Consider the following 19,212-nt stretch of genomic DNA (forward strand, 5'->3'; position numbering starts at 1 on the left):
TGTCATAAAGGCAGTGTGTGGTATGGTCACATTCACAGAAAAAGACAGTGCTTATTGTTATGTAAGGAAAACCAAAGGGAGTTTGTGTAACGTTCTGCTTCTGTCATTACACTCTGCATATCCTTAATGATGCCTGAAAGCCAGTTTCTTACTAGGATTTTGAACATTTAAAGTTAATGTAGGTTTAGTTCTGGAATCAGGAGTTAACATCCCCGAGTCCCTCTTAAAAATACTGGAACCAATGGCACAACTGAAGCAGAGAAAAGTCCACTTCAAGAAACCTACCCAATGTAAAATGTCATTTTTCCTTTACGTATAAAATATAGCACTTCACACTGTAGATTATGCTACAAAGAGGAAGAATGAAACATACGCAGGACAGGGCAAATTCATATCTTACAACATGCTCCCACGTTACTGAAATCTTAGGTTTCCCTCTGAAACACCATGATGTAAGAACTGTTAACCACTAATATGTGAAGAAAAATATATACATTTATATACTATCAAGGATTTCAGGCTCCTTATAGATTTGTGGCAGTGGCATCAGAACACATAGAAAATAGATATCCAGCCCTGACAGGACACTAGATTTTAGGCTCTTTATCTGGCCAATGGCTAGAAACATGCATCAACAAAATTCATTGTTTAGAGAGGCCTGGCATAAAGAGAGGAAGGAAGGGGAGTGGTCTCTTCCACCCAGACTGTTCTGGGTCCAGGTGATTCTGCAAGAAAACATGCTTCAGTTCCTGTATTCGGAGGAGGCACTGGGATTTGCCTTTGCCAGTACCCAGAGGGCTTTAACCAGTAATCTGTCACACAAAATCCTGATACCCATACATTCCCATCCTGCCTCTGTGTTTCTGGATAAAGTGACAGTGCCTGCTGTGCTTTGTGCTGATCTGAAGGCTGGCCATGGGCTTTCAGCATCTTTTGATTATGCCCAGAGGATCAGGCCCTCTGGGCTACAGGTTCCTCTTTATACCTGTTATACCATTAGACCATCCTCACCCTGTGAACATCAGGCCACATAAGTAACTTCACTCATATGCAGTCTTACTAAATTCAGTCTATCACTCTGGCCCCCGAAGGATTTACTTTGCATCTAGACAGCATTCATGTTTCCCCACTAGATGCAGAGACACGCAGCTCCTGTACGGGAAGACACGTAGGCATATGTAAAAAGCAGTGCATGCATAGTGCCACTGGGTCTAAGGGAAACACGTCCCTGCCATTAAGTTAGCTGTGACTTTTAGAGACTTCCTGAACAGGAATCAGTATCAGATCGGCCATACTTTGTCCCATTTTTAAATAAATGACAGGACCAAACTGGTACCGTATATAGTACCAGGGGAAACTTTCAAAATTATTTTGGAGCTGCATTTTTTGTTGCTTCCTTGCATATCAAACTTAAATTTACACTTAAAGTGGCCCTAGTTTTTCACCTTGAATAAACATTGAGAAGTGCATTGGTTGTAATGCCATTCACATTGCAGTCTGTCTGGTTTCTTCACTGATTTATAAATCAGCTGTAAAACTTTGCTCTAGTTTTAAAACCAATAAGAGATTTCTAGTTGAAAGCAACTGCTTGAACCAGAATTTTATATATAAATATAGCAAAACTACATTGTGTTAATTTGCTGGATTCCCTTTACAGAAAAAGTATGTTATTAAGAGCCTTTCATTTCTTGAGCATTATGTCTAGATTGATAGTCATCTAAATGAATCAAGAGCTATTCAGTCAAAACTGGAGGTCTGGATTCATTTGAACAGGCTCATTGTGCTCAACAGTTCCATAACAGTTAATAAGAAGATTAATTCAATAACTCTTTGCATGCTGGCTCAAAACATTGTTCCTGGCAAGCCATACTGAACTCTTATGATGAATATGGAATCATTCAGGTCACAACTATGTGGCCCAGCTAATCTGACATTTGAATTCGATTCTGATTTTTAACAAAAGATCCAAAAATTGAAAAGGGTAGATTTTTTTGTACAGTAATAAGTCACAGCAATGTTCTTCTATGTTCCCCAGGTTCATTTTGACATTTGTCTATGAACAGAACAAGTTACAGCTAGGACCATTGTGATCACCTGCTCTGACCTCCGACATAAAACAACCCATAGCATTTAGGGATGTTTCCATATTTGTATTTTCTAGGACCTAGCACAGGTTTTTCGCATACATTTGAGGGCAGCTGCTTATCTGGTGTAGCAGTCAATCCATTATGATCACCCTTATCATTTTACTACAGCACCAAGAGCAAATAGAGCAATCACAACAGTAATGGGGATTACTACAGGAGGACAAAATTAAACTGCACAATTCAGAGAACAAACTAAGGACGGGTAGTCAAAATCCTTCAGAAAGTTAAAATAAACTTTTGATTTGATTATAGTCATGTACACCTTCTAAAATTTAGATTTCCATGCCTATTTTCACATAAATTAATGTTGTCTGATAATGGATTATGCAGGAGTACCTTTTAGAGCAAACAGTCCCAGGTAACTTCAGGGTGTTTGTACAGACAAAAAATCAAAAATGAAAGGCTTAGCAGAGTTTTGTTAATGTTCTAATTTTGGTTTTAGACACTTTAAAAGTTTCACATTTCAAACAATTTTTAACACACCTCTCTGACATCTCATCTCTAGCAAGCTTCATATAAACTCAGTGGTCTAACAAATATTTAGGTTGCTTCTACAGCTATAGGGAGAGGATTGGCACCTCTCACCTGACTCAGCTGTTCAGTTGTCTCCTACCAGCTAAAATGGGGAACTAGGTGGCAAAATTCCTAACAAATTTTAGACAGCTAGGTTTAATTGAGATGAATATCACAACTTAATTTAAAGACTAAATACAAAATACATGTCCCGGTAATGTTTCATGAGGAATAAGCACAGCTAGCAAACAAAATAATTAACTACTTGGGGTTTTTGTTAGCTAGAAAAAGCAGATGTTAGGGCATGCAGGAAATTCTTCATAAGGGTTCAGCATTTCAGCTGGGAAGAGAGAAACTCACAACACTATTCCCAGGAGCAGCAACAATTTTCAGTGGAAAATCAAAGCCCTTCAAAGAGCACTCAGGATCTGCATCTTCAGGAGACACAGATTTCAGAGAACAGAAACTAATCACTTCTGACTAAGGGACATTTGTTAAACTTTCAACTGCCCACAAGAGATCAAAGCTGAACCTTTCCTTCCTACTTCCATAGTCCATAAATCAAACTCAGTGAATTAGTTGTCAGCAATTGAAGCCCTCAATTGTAATAAATAAATAAATAGATAGACGATAGGTAAATAAATAAATAAACACACACAACAGAATTAGTTTTTGGTTGCAATTCTATCAAAGCAGTGAACTAAAACAACTGCCTATAATGTCATCCAGATTTATTATTCACTCTGACATGGTCACCCAATATTGGCATGAACTGCTACAGGGAAGCGTTCTCATAATCAGAGAGTTGAAAGCAAGGCTGTTAATCATGGTTCTCTTTTCCAGGATCAATTAAGAAGCATTCTTCTTTCTGCTCCTCTTTTGTCACCTTTTTATGGTTTTGGTGTTGATTCTTCTTTGGGCTTTCTTCATGTTTTCCCTTGCAGCAGTGCTAATAAGTCAAACACTCGTAATTTAATTTCAGTACAAATATTGCCTGTTCTGATAGGTTGTATTTTGCTTTTTTTCCTCACAACTGTGTGTCCTTTGGACAGCATGTGTGATATAATATCATACCGTTATAGATTAGAATATATATTATAATAATTATGGACCTGTAGCTTGAAACATGCTATTCAAATTAGACCCACATGTAAGATTTTGATTGATTACTGTCTCCAAGATCATGGAGGTGTTGGAGCAAAAGGCCAATTCACACACTGCAAATAACATTTGATGCAAAAAGTGTTATGTATCATCTTAATAGATTATTGTAATTTTTTTTTTACTTTATATTTCTCCAGAGAGAGAAGTTTTGAATATTATTAACCTCCCTACACTTACTTTGTTTGCACAGTATTCACTGAGAATCCAAAAAAGGACAGAGGTGTCACAAGACTAACCTTTAGCTAGCTGGAACTCCAAAGTAAATACAGAGTCCCAGGTTATATGCTTACATTTCTACTATAATGTGTAAAAGGGAGTCTTCAGCACAAAGGACAGGGTACAAAAAACAGTATTCTGAATGAAGCCTTCCTTGCCAATGGATACATATTGAGACAGCTATGTGTCCCAAATTCTCTCCCTTTCTCAACTGAATGGAGAAAACTAAATTCCATTGATTTTACGCTGGACTACACATGATCCAGCATAAAGCCTGCCAATATCAACTTAGCATACCACAGCTTCAGAGCAGAATTCAGCTGGCAGAGTGAGTTTTGACTGGATTAGCACTTTTCGTCATGAGACTGTTGTATTTCCAACCTGCTGCAGGGCATCAAAAGACAAAGTGATTCCTCTTCCACTAAAAGCACTGCCAGTGGCAGAGGAGGCAGTAGTGCCAATTTTCTTTTTCATATGAAAGTATGAAGTGCTAGAGGAGCCACTGACCTGATGAGAAGGGCAGGAAATACACTGAGCGATTTTACTCCCAGCACACGAGCCATAGTAACTGATTAAGCATAGCAGGAAGGTACAGTATCTGGAGGAAATGTATTTACTGTTACAATATGGCACCAATCAGCACAAGTGGAAGGAATGAGGTTTTTACCATTGGGGCACGGCACATAAAGTTCTGCACAGAAAGGTTCCTATGAGGCTGTACTTTTTCTGTTGTATTTAATTGGACTCAATTCACTGAATAGCATGAGATTTAGTGGGACTTTGCTCCAAGCAGGATCTTTGTACTTAAACATAAGTCTACTTTTGCCAAAAAGACATCACACTGCAAGAAGGAAGGCATTCTGTTTAGTAAACTTTCCGCATTATTTTCAGGTCACAAGTGTTTCATTAGAACTTTGTTGAGATAAGCTGAAAGTGCCTTTTTCCAGATTAGGTGAAACAAATCCCATTACTTAGTGATAAAATACACTCCTATAAAATGATGCACATATATATGTTCATAATATCTTGTGAAATTAAAAATTAGACAGAGTATGTTCTGCCATGGAATAATCCTATTCATAATACCTCCGCTTACATTTCTCCACTATCCTCACATATGATAATTACAGAAATTTAGATGATCTATATTTCCTTTTTGGTTTTTTTTTTTTTTGTACTATGAACTATATAGTCACAGCATACTCAAAATGATGCAAGTTCCAGAAAATTTTAATAGCTATATAATCAGCCATCATATACAGGCAATCATATTCTCTGTGAGCTGGATCATCACCTTCTGTAAAAACATCCATAGGAAAGAACTGTGAAGGGAAAATGAATCTCAGAGAGCATTTGTCATGTCTTGTGTTCTGCCCCTAGCAAGTGGAGTACCAAAACAAAGCTGTGGAATTCATTATTAAGACTTCAGGTTCCCCTAGGATGTTTACGCTTTCCTTGCTCTCCCTTTCTATTTCTTTTGTACTGTGAAAATCACATGAACTTGTACAAAGTCATCTCATAAAATCATAAAAACTCAACTCGTAAAAACCAACCGTTTCAAATAAATTAATTCCATACTGGCAGAAACAGAATTTCTGTAGAAACATATCTATCAGAATGCTATAATATGGCCATAAAATTCAAGACAAAGGTAACCAAAGATTTGGTATGATGAAACTACCCATATGTACTACTTGTTTGTATGTAAGCTAGTGTCTTTTGAAGTGGGCATGTAGAAATACAGTAAAGCATAACTCTTTATTTCAACTTATTTGGGACATATCAGCACCCATTAGGAAACAAACTCACTGTTTCCAATAGGCTGGTGATGCGAGGTTTGCAGGAGAATCTATGAAAGAGTTCATGAAGCCTGAAGCTACAATCATCCTCCCAAAACCTCCCTTAAGGCTGTTGAACTTGTACGTAAAAATAGATAAATTATACAGCCTGCATGTTCCAGCAGCATGGCCCACAGGGCCAGGGTGGCATGCAAAAGAGAAATTCACAGCTCTCAACCTAAAATCACTCAGGGTCCATAAAAGACACTCATTCATTTAGTCATTTTAGCCAGAGAGATGAGATGTGTCAGCAGTCTGGACAGCGACAGAGGCTGAGGAATCTTGATAGCATCTGGAACACTAATTTTTTCATGGACTTTTTTTCATGGACTGTAAGCTGTCAGGTATAAAGTGTCTTCTCCTATATCTCAGTGACACCTAGTATTCCGTGGGCAGTGCTGTGATACAGAGAATTGTTTGATGACTTTCACATCTCTCTAAGGCTGTATGGGTTGTGTCCAATGCTTGCTGTTACATCAAATATTTCATCATCCTTTCCTTAATTTTTTATTTAGCATTCAGTGCAAAGGATGTTTACTCCTAGTAGTGAAAGAATGTGTGAGCGAAGGGGATCAAATTATTTCTAACCTTTTTTTAACGATGGTCCACATTTATCTCTATCTTTAACTTTGCCTTTTTTGGAGTCTGTACTACTGACAGCTAGGAGCTAATAATTTTTAAATTGTGTTTCCTTTCCTTTGCCCTTGAGCCCTGATGGAAATGGGACACATTTTTAATATTCATTATTTTTGCCAACATCTGGATGTATTTATCAGGCAAATTATTAGAAACTTCACTGGAGGTTAGAACTAGTGAACACATGGATAACTATGATACACTGGGGGAAAAGTCAACACAGCTTTTGTGAAAAGAAAGCCTGCTTTACAAACTCATTGGGGTTCTTTGAAGGCTTTGCTAAGGACTTGTATAAAGGAAATCTTGTTGACTGTGACAGAGTCCTCTGAAAAAGGCTTCTGAGGAAGGTAAATTGCCATGGAATAAAATGGAAGGACCTTGGATGGATAAATAATTTCAAAAAAAAAAAAAAAGAAAAAGAAAAAGCAAGAAACAGAATGGCAGGCATAAATGCTTATTCCTTACAGTGGAAGGAAATCTTGAATGGAGTTCAAGAGAGATGTGTGCTGGGACGTGTGTTGTGCAATATATTCATAAACAGTCTGGAAAAGGAGTGAGCAGTGAGGAGACAGATTTTGCTGAGGTTCCTAACTTATTCTGGATAAAGTAAAGCTGAAGGTGAAACACAAAGAATTGCACAGGGATTTATGACACAAAGTGAATAGCCAATAAAATAGCAAAAAAACTATCAGCATAGATGAACATAAAATCATGTAGTCAAGGGGAGAAAAAACCCCAGCCTTAACTTCTTATACACAATGGTGGGCTTTGAGCTGGCCATTCCCACTAAGGAATGGAAGTGAAAATACAGCTCAGAGCTCAGGAGAGGCTTATGAGGCAAACTGAAGGCCAGCAACTACAGGGAAAGATAGGACAAAATGAAGAATGTCATTATGCCACTCTATAAATACATAATTATCCTCCATCTTGAATAATGCATGTAGTGCTGGGCTATCCATCTCAAACAGGTTATAGTAGAGCTGGAAAAGTTTGAGAAAAGACCACAAGGACAATCAAAGGTATGGACCAGCTTCTGCATCAAAAATAGCTAAGTAGGCTAGGACTCTTCAGAGTGAAAAAAAAAATGACTGAAGGGCATATGACAGAGTTCTATAAGATCAGAAGTGTCATGGAGAGGGTGTATATGGATTGATTGGCCATTATCTCTTCCAGAAAAAGAACTGGGAATGTGAAATTAAACTACAAGGAAGGCAGTCCAAAACAAAAGGAATTGTTATTCATACAGCCAGTAGTTCAGCTATGGTACTGCTGGCCACAAGATGCTGTAGAGTGTAAAAGTTTATGGGGTTTCCAGGAGAGGTTGGCAAAGTTCACAGAAGAGATACCTGCTAGTGTTATAAAATAAATAGAAACTACAGCTGTCTCCACATGCCCTTGAGTTGCAAATGACTGGATGCTAGGAGAATATTTGTGGGGAGCATATTTACCTTGTTCTTATACTATTCCCTAGGCCTCTGCTTTTGGTCACTGTCAGAGACAGGATACTGGGCTAGATGGATTGACCTCCAGACTGACCCTTCATGACTCCTCTTCTATTCTTAATCCAGATGTGGTCAACAAATTAGCTCTGCTCCTCTGTACAAGGTCCTTATGCCAGGTAGCCTATCACATATCTTTATTTCTGCTCTAAAATTACTCATCTGACTTTAGCTGCCCTTTCAGTCACTGTTTTAATGTTGGAATATATAGGTAACTCCAAAATGCAACACTGCAAAAATACTGGCAAAGAGCCCTTGATTTGTGCTCAGAGTTATTTTCTTCCCTTCAGTGGTAAGAATGCATTGAAATGCTACTGAATTTCAGCATATATTAAATGTTTTTTATCTTGTGCCTTTTGATATTCTTACATAAAAAAGCTTTACTCTAACCTTGAATGGCTGCCAATATACCATACATACAACACACTGCAAAACAATGCTTAACTCAGAGAAATGCATTTCATAAATAAAGCCTTTTATAAGTCAGAAGTTGTGTTTTTATACAAGCTGTAAATTCAAGAAAAGTTCAATGTCACTGAGCTCTGAAAGCAGAATTTTTCAGCATGTACCATTTTCTATGAATACCATTCAAAGCTCTTTCCCTCTGTAAACATTTCCAAAGGACATAATCAGAGTCACCTGGTAGACTAGTTTTTAAGTACAGTATGATTATCACAGAAAAGCTTTGAAAGTCTGGGAAAGTACAATATATTACTTGGGATGTTAAACAATGAAGAAAAATAAAACATATCTGAAAGAATTCAAGGAAACCAATCATATTCAGTAACCTTTACTTATACAGAAGTACAATTTCCAAATGTCTAATTATACTCCAGCAATTTACATTTTAATATACTATTTTAATAATGTTTTTTAATTATTTTGTGATGGACAATGACCATTAAAATAGCAACTGAAAACCACAAAATCAGATTCTATACCAATTTGCATTGCCAAACAGATCCTTGGAGATTTTCCCCTTGAAAAGACACAACAGATGGGTAAATTGACAGTGAAAACCCATAACACACTTCAGGCCTGTATCTCATTTTCCTGTGCCAGCCTCAATCCTGAATAGTGTAGCTAAGAACAATGTTTACTATTAGAACCGTGCGAATGTGTAGCAGTGCTTGCTCCTGCCAGGGCAATGGGACATTCTATTAAAAGTTCTGTATGGTTCTAATCAACGTGCAGCGTGTGGTCATCTTGTGACTGCAAACAAAAAAAATAAGAATAAATAGGCACGTCCAACCAACCATGCGAAGTTATGGAGTCATCTGTAAATCATGGTTTTGAAACACTGATCAGAATTAGCACTAGGCAAATATTGCAAAACACATACACAACATAAGCAATTTTAAACTAGCTCATTCTGTGCTTGCTCTGAACCACTTTTTCATAAATACACTAATGACTGTTTCACACTAATAAACATTCAATCTTAGGCTATTATTGGAAAATTCACCTATTTTAAGACCTTGAACCAGCAAACTGGCAGGATCACAACCTAAAGATATAAACATGAGCAGTCACCTCAGAATTCAAACATTGAGCACCGGTAAATCTTTGCTGTATAACTATTCATTTCTCATGGATAACAGAAAGTAGCATTTCATAAACAATGGGTCATAACAGTCATAAGTGTTTGCAATTCAGATAGATATTAAATTGCTTATGTTTGGTGGTCATAAGCCTGACATAACTAAGCCTGCGTTTGGAAGTGTCATCACACCTGTAAAAGTCCAGAAGACGCTAACAGTGGTGCACTAGTCTGCTACAACCTATTAACTAACACAACACAGTCTTTAGTTCAAAAATCAAAAGTTAATGGAATTAATGGTAGGGGTCCAAAGTCACTACCAGTGCCTTACTCATTCATTTGGCATTTGGCAAGACAATAAAAACATACAATAGTGAAAACCTGGCACTGTGGAAGCCAACAGCAAAGCTCTGGAGAGCTTTGCTGTTGGGATGGAGATTACTTTTATGTCCAAAAAGAGATACAAGACATGAAAGATTTCATGAAACTACCCAATTCTGTGCCAGAAAGTAAATATATGGAGTGCTTGGTGGTCTTTGCAGATCCAGGTTCTGGGACTGCCAAGGTTGGTTCACTGATGTTTTTTTGAGGGGGAAGGTAATCCTTTTTGGAGACTCATACATAAAATTGAAGCATTTGCAAAGAACAGAATAGAAAATTGGAAGACTAACACCTCACAACTACGTATCGTATATTTATAGTTTATTTCTTTAATTTTACAGCCAATGCTTTTTAAAATACCTGTTCACAGTGTTGTTCGCAGTTTGGAATCTATCTCTACAAAATAAATTCAAAATAATAATTCAAAATTTTAAAGTGCAGTACCAGCTGTAGCTAAACTTTTGTTAGAAAGATTTCAGATCCCTGATGAGAGCTCTATTCAAAAATAAGAGCCTTGTTCACCTCAGCTGGTAAATTTGTTGTCCAGGACAATCCCCCAGAACCTAGGAGACCCAGGCTGTCATCTGATTTCTCATTAAATCATTTTCTCTCTCTCTGTGAGAAAATTAATGGTTAGTTTATACAAAGTGGACAAGTTTCGACAGCAATTAAGAGATGCTCCCCACCATAGTTCTCTGTGTAATTATTCCCTAGCATAAACTACAAACAAATTTTCACACAGTCCCTCAGATCCTTAATGCTTACATTTTGAAAGTACCATTTTCATTCGAATGTACCAAAGAAGTGTCAAAACCTCACCATTTTTATCAAAACTGGTTTGTTTTCTCGGCAATCCTACTCCAGAGTTGCCATCTGCTAGTTCTGTACTGTGATTGCCACATAATACTTTCATAGAAGGCAGCCACTAATGCTAAACTGCCCAATTAATTGAATCATTCATTCAGCAACTGGATTCTTTGCACATTATGTCAGCCAGGTGTTTTTTGTTTACAAGCTATGGATCTGAAGCAACTGCCTCTCAGTGAGCTATTTTCCTTTTTGTATTACTTGTGCTAAATAAAACCTTAAGACAAAGAAATCTTTTAAACAAGTTTGGAAGAGAAACTTTGTCAAGGACCTCTTCTCAGCTATGACAACTTGAGAAAACAGGCCAGTTAACAGAATGGAATTAGGACTGTTAAGGAACAGAACCATACTTTTCTCATTGTCAGATCTGATTTTGCCTATTTGTAAACATGTGCAAGTCTTAATTTGTTTTCCCCATCCTACACACTTAGAATGTTTTGCCAGCTTTACACAGAAAAAAAAATAATTAGCAAGAGGAAAAAAATTCTGGCAAAAAAGTCTGAGATTCTTCACAAAAAGAAAAGCTCTGCAAGGGAGCTGGTAGTATGTTGACTTCTATGCAAACGGCCTTTTGTCCTCAGTTGTCAGGAGAGATGAGAAAGGCTTCTTTGCTACCATTTTAGATGGTGACATGTTCCTTCTAAAACATCTGTTACTGATTCACTCAATTTCTTTACTTTCACATTGTCTGTTGCAGGCAAAAGGAGAGTATTTTCAAGGGTTATGCATAGCCTGAAGAATATAACTTGTAGATCAAAGATTTCTATGTGTCATTGACAAACAGACCACAGTTTTTACCAGCCTATCAGGGTGGAATAACAAAATAAATCAGTTGTGCAGGAGAGGCATTTTCTGACTACTATTCACTGAAATGAACCATTAGTCTTTTGATAAGGGATCGGCTTCTGTATCTCTCCTCTCCAGCATCATCCCATCTGAAGCACTACGCTGCAGCTACCTAGGTGATTTGTAATAGGAAGCACTCCATCACCATCGTGGAATGGGAAACTTCTGGACAAATTACAAAGGTAGGTAATAAAGTCACCAGCATCAGAACTACTCTAGCAACCCAGCAAGAACTACTTGTTCCCTTAACACCACTAATCACACCACAGGGCTCAAACACCTATTCCAATATAATATTAACATGCAGCAACTTGTATTATTACCATCAGAGGTGACTCTGCCTTTTGTGTCATCCATAGATTCATACAGCTGTGACAAAACTATGCTGAACAACCCACTGTACTTAGCTGGAACAAATTTGCCTTCCTAATGTTAGCCAAGCTGCTCTCAGTTACATATTACATTGAATGATATGAAAAAGAAAGTAAATAAATGAATGCTGTGAAGGATTCCTGACATCCAAACATTTCTGCAAGACATAGTGTAGCCTCTGGACATACAATCTCCCCTCTTTTGCTGGAACCAATGGGACTGTTCCACCAAGTCCACCAGTTCCACCAGGATGTCTACAGCTAGACAGGACTCCATCCTCAAGTGTTAAGAGTAGGCCACTGGAGGATTTAAGATGAAGACTTGGTAGATTGCCCAATTCACTGATCTACTGACAATGTCACCAGACTGTAACATGACCTGGGAGTGGTCAGGGAAAGGTTAATCTTGCCGCTCTTTATTATTCAAAGTACTAAGACTGAAATATGTATCTGGAAGCTTTTATGCAATGAAGGAAAATTAAAAGAGGCAGCACAAGGATTTCTGCATACATGAGTATGCATTCATTCAAAATCCTTGTCTTCAGCTGCCCAGCAAGTTCATAAATCCCTCAAATATTTCTGCATTAAATCACATGCCAGCATGCACAATGTTTCCATGTTCAGCGAAGAACACACTGTGTACTTCAACCTTTAGAGTTACAGACAGAGAAGAAAAGCAGTTGTGCTCTTGGCATACAAATGTAATTTGAAGAGAAAGAAACAAGAATATTACCAAAAAAACCCTCAACCAGCCTCAGGTCTTTACTCCAGGGGCAAATGAACACACAGACATTTTCTTTTCTAAGACATGATTATATGTTCTTTTTTTTCTTTTTCCCAGGTCATTAGTCTTTATGACCAAATTACATCTCTTGACAAACTTAAACTTTGCAGCTAAAGAGGGCAACATTTATTTATTCCATCATTAGTTACAGAGATTTTGATGCCCATTCCTGTGCAAACACAAATTTAACTGGCTTCCTTCTTTTGTTTCCTGTTCCTAATTAGCCAATGCAATAATGCCTTCCCTTTAGAACATGAGCACTGGACTGTTTACAGGAAAAGGCTGGTCCTCTTTCCTATTCCCAGAGCAGATAATTAACCTCTTCTTGTCTTGGCCAAGGGTAGGACATATCTCACACCCATATTCTATTGTAAGTAGCCCGTTAGATAAATTTGCTTGATACTATAAAGTATCAAGCATTTAGTGCATAGAGTCATAATGTGAAATGATTCTGAATGCCTTTCTTTTTCACCTACACCAATAATTAGGTCATTTTGAATCTGAAGCAAACAGAAGTAGAATAGAGTAGAGCAATGAGAAAGATAGGGTTTCTTTTGAAAGAAAAAAGTCCTTACAATTTTACATATGAATGTTTTTTATACCTCTGTTATTCTCTTGATTTGCTATTCCATCTTTTTCACAACTGCCTAAACCCTCAAAGTATAATCTTAAAAGGACTGTGTGAGCGTTCTCCATTTTCCTTTCACAATAGTGAATACAGGAGGCAATTTTGGCTGTGACTTGCCTGCATGCTTCGCTTCACACACATGTATACACAAAGACAGTGGAACCACTCCCAAAGCCCAACTCAATCCTTATTGAAAACAATGGGCAAATTCCTTCACCTCTATTCATTGTGCTCCATATGTGAAAAAGTAAACATGCTTAATTTTTTTCAGGATTTCTGCAAACAGCAGCAGACCAAAAAAACCCGTTAACTTAAACTAATTATTGAAGGGGAAGACAGTAAATATCAGGAATTCTTCTCAGCAGTCATAACCCAGCTACCTAGGATTTCTTTTTACAGTGCCTTGGTTGTTAATACTTAAGCATCATCTAACCACGCTAGAAGGCAACCTTCAATTCTAATAATAGAGATAGAAAGAATTTGTGGTTTAAGAGCTTTTCTGAGACTTAGAATACCAGAATTCAGAGCTAAGCTCTGCTAATGGCTTTTCATGTGAACCAGTTCTTCTGACTCCATTAAAACTATTTGCATGTCTAATTGGAGCTATCCTTATACCTCACTCACCTGTTTCAAAGGTTCCATACAGATACACTCGACAATTGTATACAACATCCACAGGTGCAACAACAGTGGGGCCAAGTACCTAGAGATGTTATGAGCCAGTTTTACCTTTCCCAACTTTTCATCTTTATACTAAGAAATTTCAGAAATATCTGAAATGTCAAATCAGTCAAAGTATTTTATCAGTTATTTTTAAAATAATGACAAAATTTTTGTTCCAGATATGTTGCTTTATATACCGGGATTTAATATGTCCCTTGTTTATCATAAACAGCCCAGGAGAACATATGTTTAACAGTATGAAGAGCATTTACAGAGAAATAGCAGCTTGACTGAGAACCACAGAAAATAGGTATCGTTAATGAGCCTTTAAACTACTGCTGTACTTTATTTGTCAATGTATACCAAAAAATCTCCAATGACAACCATCCTGTTTTGGAGCTTGACCATTCTTAGTGTTTTTAAATCTTTTTTCTGCAATGTAGCAAACATTTTCCCTGATTCAGTTTAAACCTTTTACTTTTTATCACAAGGCAGGGCACCAAGCCACTGTTGTCTCTCGCTTAGTTTTTGATCCTCTAAAAGCTGCACGTTCTCTTCTTCAGAACTTCTGCTTTTCTAGCATTCCCCATCTTGCATGCACATAGCTGGTTATACTCATGTGTGGGATTTTGCCCCTTCTCTGATTGATTTATATCCTGTCTCATGCTATTGCTCCAATCAATCAATGTTTCACATTCTAATCTTCCCAAGTGCTTGTAGTTGTCCTGCCCTTTCGTGGTTTTGCCTGAAAATTTAATAACTGCATTCTCTATTCTGCTGTCCAAATCCTTAACGAGCACAACAAATAATACTGACCTTGAGAAACTTCTCTTTACTCATCTTGTCAGTTTGTGAACAACAGATAGGTGCTCTCAGTATGACTCTTCAGCTACTTGCTTACCCACTCTACACTAGTTCCCTAATGTTTCTATGACTCATTTATGGGAATGCTGTGCAAGAGTATAAAATTATGTTGAAAGTCAAGTTACGTGTGAAATTTTCTTCCTTCTCCACAAAGCTTGTCCCCCATATTGTAAGAGGAAGTTAGGTAGCTTGAAGTTCATGAATTCTAAACAGCAGAGGTGCTTTATAAAATGCAATTCAGTTTTATTACAGACATGAAAACTGCCACTTGTTATGGCTGAGTGAAAACCGATCTTGAAAATATTACCAGATATGTAAAATAAAAGCATTATGTGTTTTCCTTACCTTATCTGAGTTAGATAAAGCCATCTTATGTGAGTATGTACCTAAAGAGAACTTAAGCATCTGGACAAACTTTGATGGCTAACTCAGCAATTACCACGCAGGAATTGATTTTGGTTTATTAAGCAAAATCTCATCAACAGACAAATGTCATAGGTGCCTTTGTAATTTAAAAGCTCTAGGTATAGATAGTAGCAATTCTACAGTCCTTTCAGCATGCACTTGATTATGTCCCTTTCCTAATAACCATTGGAATTTGGAGTAAAGGGAGACATATTGATATATCCAGAACCATATTTTGCAATGAACTATTAGAACAATTGACAAAGCACAATCAGCTGCTTTTCGATTAGCTATTGGCAAAAATAATCCTGCCCATGGTCTTTTTTTTATTGGCACCCATACTTGAAGCTACTAAGGTTAGTCTGAGTCTTTTTCATTTGTCCATCACAGTTCCAGACTTTTGACTGCTCTTTCTTCATCCAGAATGTTTTCACAGTTTATTTCTGAAATGGCCATCACTCAAAGCCAGGGAGTCAGAGACTTGGCTTCACTTTCTGTTGCTTAACTGCTCAGTTTTGTACATGACTCCAAATGAATTCTGCCAGAGCTTCTTACACATCTATTTTCCCAAGAGTGTGTGCAACAGCTCCTTCAATTGTGCATGATTCATGGAATCTCTGAGGCTGCTACTGTCCATTTTTCTTTATCCCAAATTGTAAAAACTCAAGCTTTTATTTCTTTAGAGGTTGTGGAACTGTTTCTCACCTGCATCAGTCAATACTATAGGCACCGAAATAGACTGCAAAGTACTGTGGATACAACTTTTTGTCATTACCTGTCCCTGCAAAGAACTGCATATGAAAAGATGAAAGTGCAGGTTCTGTGCAGGGTCAGAACATAGAAAGATGGATCAAGCTTTGAAAACTCTTGCTATTAACCTTGATAAAGGAGGGTGAAATATTTAAAAAATGTTCAATTTCTCATTTCCAATAGGCATAAGGTTAAAAAGATTCCCCCTGCCTCCCCAGTTTCAAGAGACATTACAAGAAAGAATGGCAATCATGAGAAAATATTCTCTGTGGAAAGTGAAGACCCCTCAAAACAGATTTTTTAAAAATCTGAAATTATTAGACATTTCTGCCTAGGAACTGTTACAATGCTTACACACAGAGAGCTCTTAGTGTGCCTCATGGTGCCCTGTCATCTTCACTGTGAGGTGCAAACACTTTGTGACATACTGCAGTGGGATGACCATTTTAATTACTCATTTTAATAACAGACTGGCCACTACAGTGAATGATAATAAACACCTTCCCATCTGCCAGGTTTTTTAAGAGGAGAAGGAAAAGGCGGCATTTTGTTCCTCTCCCAATCTCCACTCTCCTCCAAAGCATACCTGCTAATCTTCCCGCATTTCTTCTTGTCTTCAGCCAAGTTAAAGAACACAATAATTCCTGTCACTAAATAAGCAATATAGTAGCAATAATAACAGAGCAATACTGTTGTCAGTGATGATAAGGTAGAACCTATAAAACCATGGACAAAGGATGGGAGGTAAAACAAGGACCTAAAGACTCACATCTGGTCCAAAGCAAACATACATGCTTTGATTCTTTCTTCTGGATGGCTTTATATTCAGTTTCACTTCAGTTGGATATGACTTATAACCTATTTTATACCTAAGTTTCCAGGTACATAAAACAAAATTACTTTGTCTCCAAAGGAGGTAGTTCCCTGCAGTTGCTGTCTGGTTTTTGGCAAGAATTCATTGACCTTGACTGTAACCACCTAGTAGCAAATTGATAATTTCCATGGAATTCTCTGATTTTTTTATTAATTTTATTAATAATTATTAATCTTTTGCATTGTGGCACTCATTGCTCTTATGAACTGTCAGGAAAGAATCAAAGTAAACTCATCAAGTTAAATCAACAATGTTTACAATGTTTCTACTACTATACTATAAAAAATGATATGGTTAAATATTTAAGAAAAATAATTTGAAAGACCTGAAGTTCAATAATTCATGCATTACTCAGACTAAGCAAAAGAAAGCCCATTTCAACTTTCATGAACTAAAATAGGATGTAAACTGACAATAAGAAAAGGTTATACTAATAATTTTCAATCCTTAATCCAAATCCTATAGGACACAAAAAAGTAAATGAAAAAGTAATAAAAAGACTCAGTTTTAAATAGAGTTGCTAGTAATCCTAGAATTACAACTCTTATGAAGTCATGATCTATAGTTAGATATGTGTAGAAGAATGCTTTTCTCAAAAGATACAGGACTTAACATAATATTGATTTTTTTTGAAGTGCAATCACTTTCTCTTCTCTTTCTGAGAAGATTTGTGAGCTCAATTCTGGTGTTGCATAAGAAGAACTCTGTGTCTATTCAAGCCCTTAGCTAAAGGACTATTGAATAACATGTCAGATGTCAATCCTGATGTATAATATTGATCATTTAGATCTTCCCTCCTGAAACCTACACAGGTTGTTTTTTGCTGTTGGGTTTCAGATTTTTGTTGATTATCTTTGCCTCATCTTGTTAAGTAAAGCAATGACACAAGACAGGATTTCATAAAACCCCTGCATCTTACATGGTCTGTCTATGAAGTGAAAAAGAAAAAAAATAATGTGAAGTGTTAACTCTCATTGGCAAGTGCAGCTTTCACCAGCCTCAACAGGATATTGTGACAATGAAGCAGTGGCTACACAAAACGTCAAAGTTTAAAAGAATTAGACAAATGGCTATAGAAAGGATAGGACATGGAACTTTTCACCTCAGGAAATGGGATTAAGATTTTGTCAAACAAAATCACAACGTAACGGCACGTCAGCTGGAAGCATTTTGACAGCATTTGGTGAGGTGACTTGGTAGCAGTGTTGGTAGTCACAGCCTCCGACTAGAGGAATTCAGGCACTAAAGGAAAACATTTTCTTCTTTTTGCCTTTTTCTTTCTTAAGGAAAAAATCCCTACTTTTCTCACAGGAAGATAGCTTTGGGAAAGTGGATCATCAGACAGTGCAGAACTAATGAGCAGAGCAAAAAGGAATCAGTGAGAACTGGAATTGCCTGTCCATGGCAGACAGATGGACCAGGTCTGTGTGAGAGAGCAAGACAGAGATTAGGTGAAACACTGCCCGTAGCTGTAACTTGCACAGCATGGGAGAAGCTGGATCATGAGAGGAAAAACTGCCTTCACTTACCTTTGTGCAAAGTAAGTTCTGCCTGTGGCTAAATGGGCTTCCCTCCACCCTCCTCCTTTGGCTCTTCCTGCATGTCCAACATGGAGCTGTTTCCCAGTCTAAATTAACGGTGTAGTGCATGCTTTTTTTGATGCAATATATCACATACTTGCTAAATCTCTATACAAGGAGCAAAAAGAGAAGCTGTATATGGAGCAAAAAGGGAAGTAAGCTAAAGGTTGAAAACTGAGAATCCAGTATTTTAAATAAGCTCCTGAACAGTTTAGTTTAACATATTCCTCATGTTAAAAGTACCTACTTTCTTTTTGTGTATAGTCATGCCTTGTCACCCCGGATGGAGTAAGTCCTCACTTTTTCATCCAGCACTTAAGTACATTTCTTTGTGCTGAAACTCATTGCATGGGTTTCAACGCAAGACTAAAATAAAAATAGCTCTTTTCCTGCATAAACTTTACAGCTGCTGACTAAGAATCAGGCTTTCCAAACTTGCATCTTTCGTGTAGTTATTTTACTTATGAACATGATCTTAATGAATTTTAGGTTTCAGGATATTAGGTGGGCGGGGATTGAAGCATATAAAGTAGGTGGGGGTTGAAGTTTGTGGTTAGTCAGGACTATTATTACCTTACAGACACTTAAAGTGAAGAAGACTAGAGAATTTCTTCTCTACAGTCATGAATTTATGCTGAAGTTGCAA

At 37.3% G+C, this 19,212-nt stretch overlaps 1 long non-coding RNA gene across 2 annotated transcripts in view; it reads right to left on the bottom strand.

The window, feature by feature from the left end:
* The window catches only part of LOC140653569 (uncharacterized), a 197,207-nt gene that overhangs the window by 69,948 nt on the left and 108,047 nt on the right, over positions 1–19,212 (bottom strand). The gene's annotated exons all lie outside the window — the stretch shown is intronic.

The sequence above is a fragment of the Ciconia boyciana genome, chromosome 6, assembly GCF_034638445.1.
Source record: "Ciconia boyciana chromosome 6, ASM3463844v1, whole genome shotgun sequence".
Lineage (NCBI taxonomy): Eukaryota > Metazoa > Chordata > Aves > Ciconiiformes > Ciconiidae > Ciconia > Ciconia boyciana.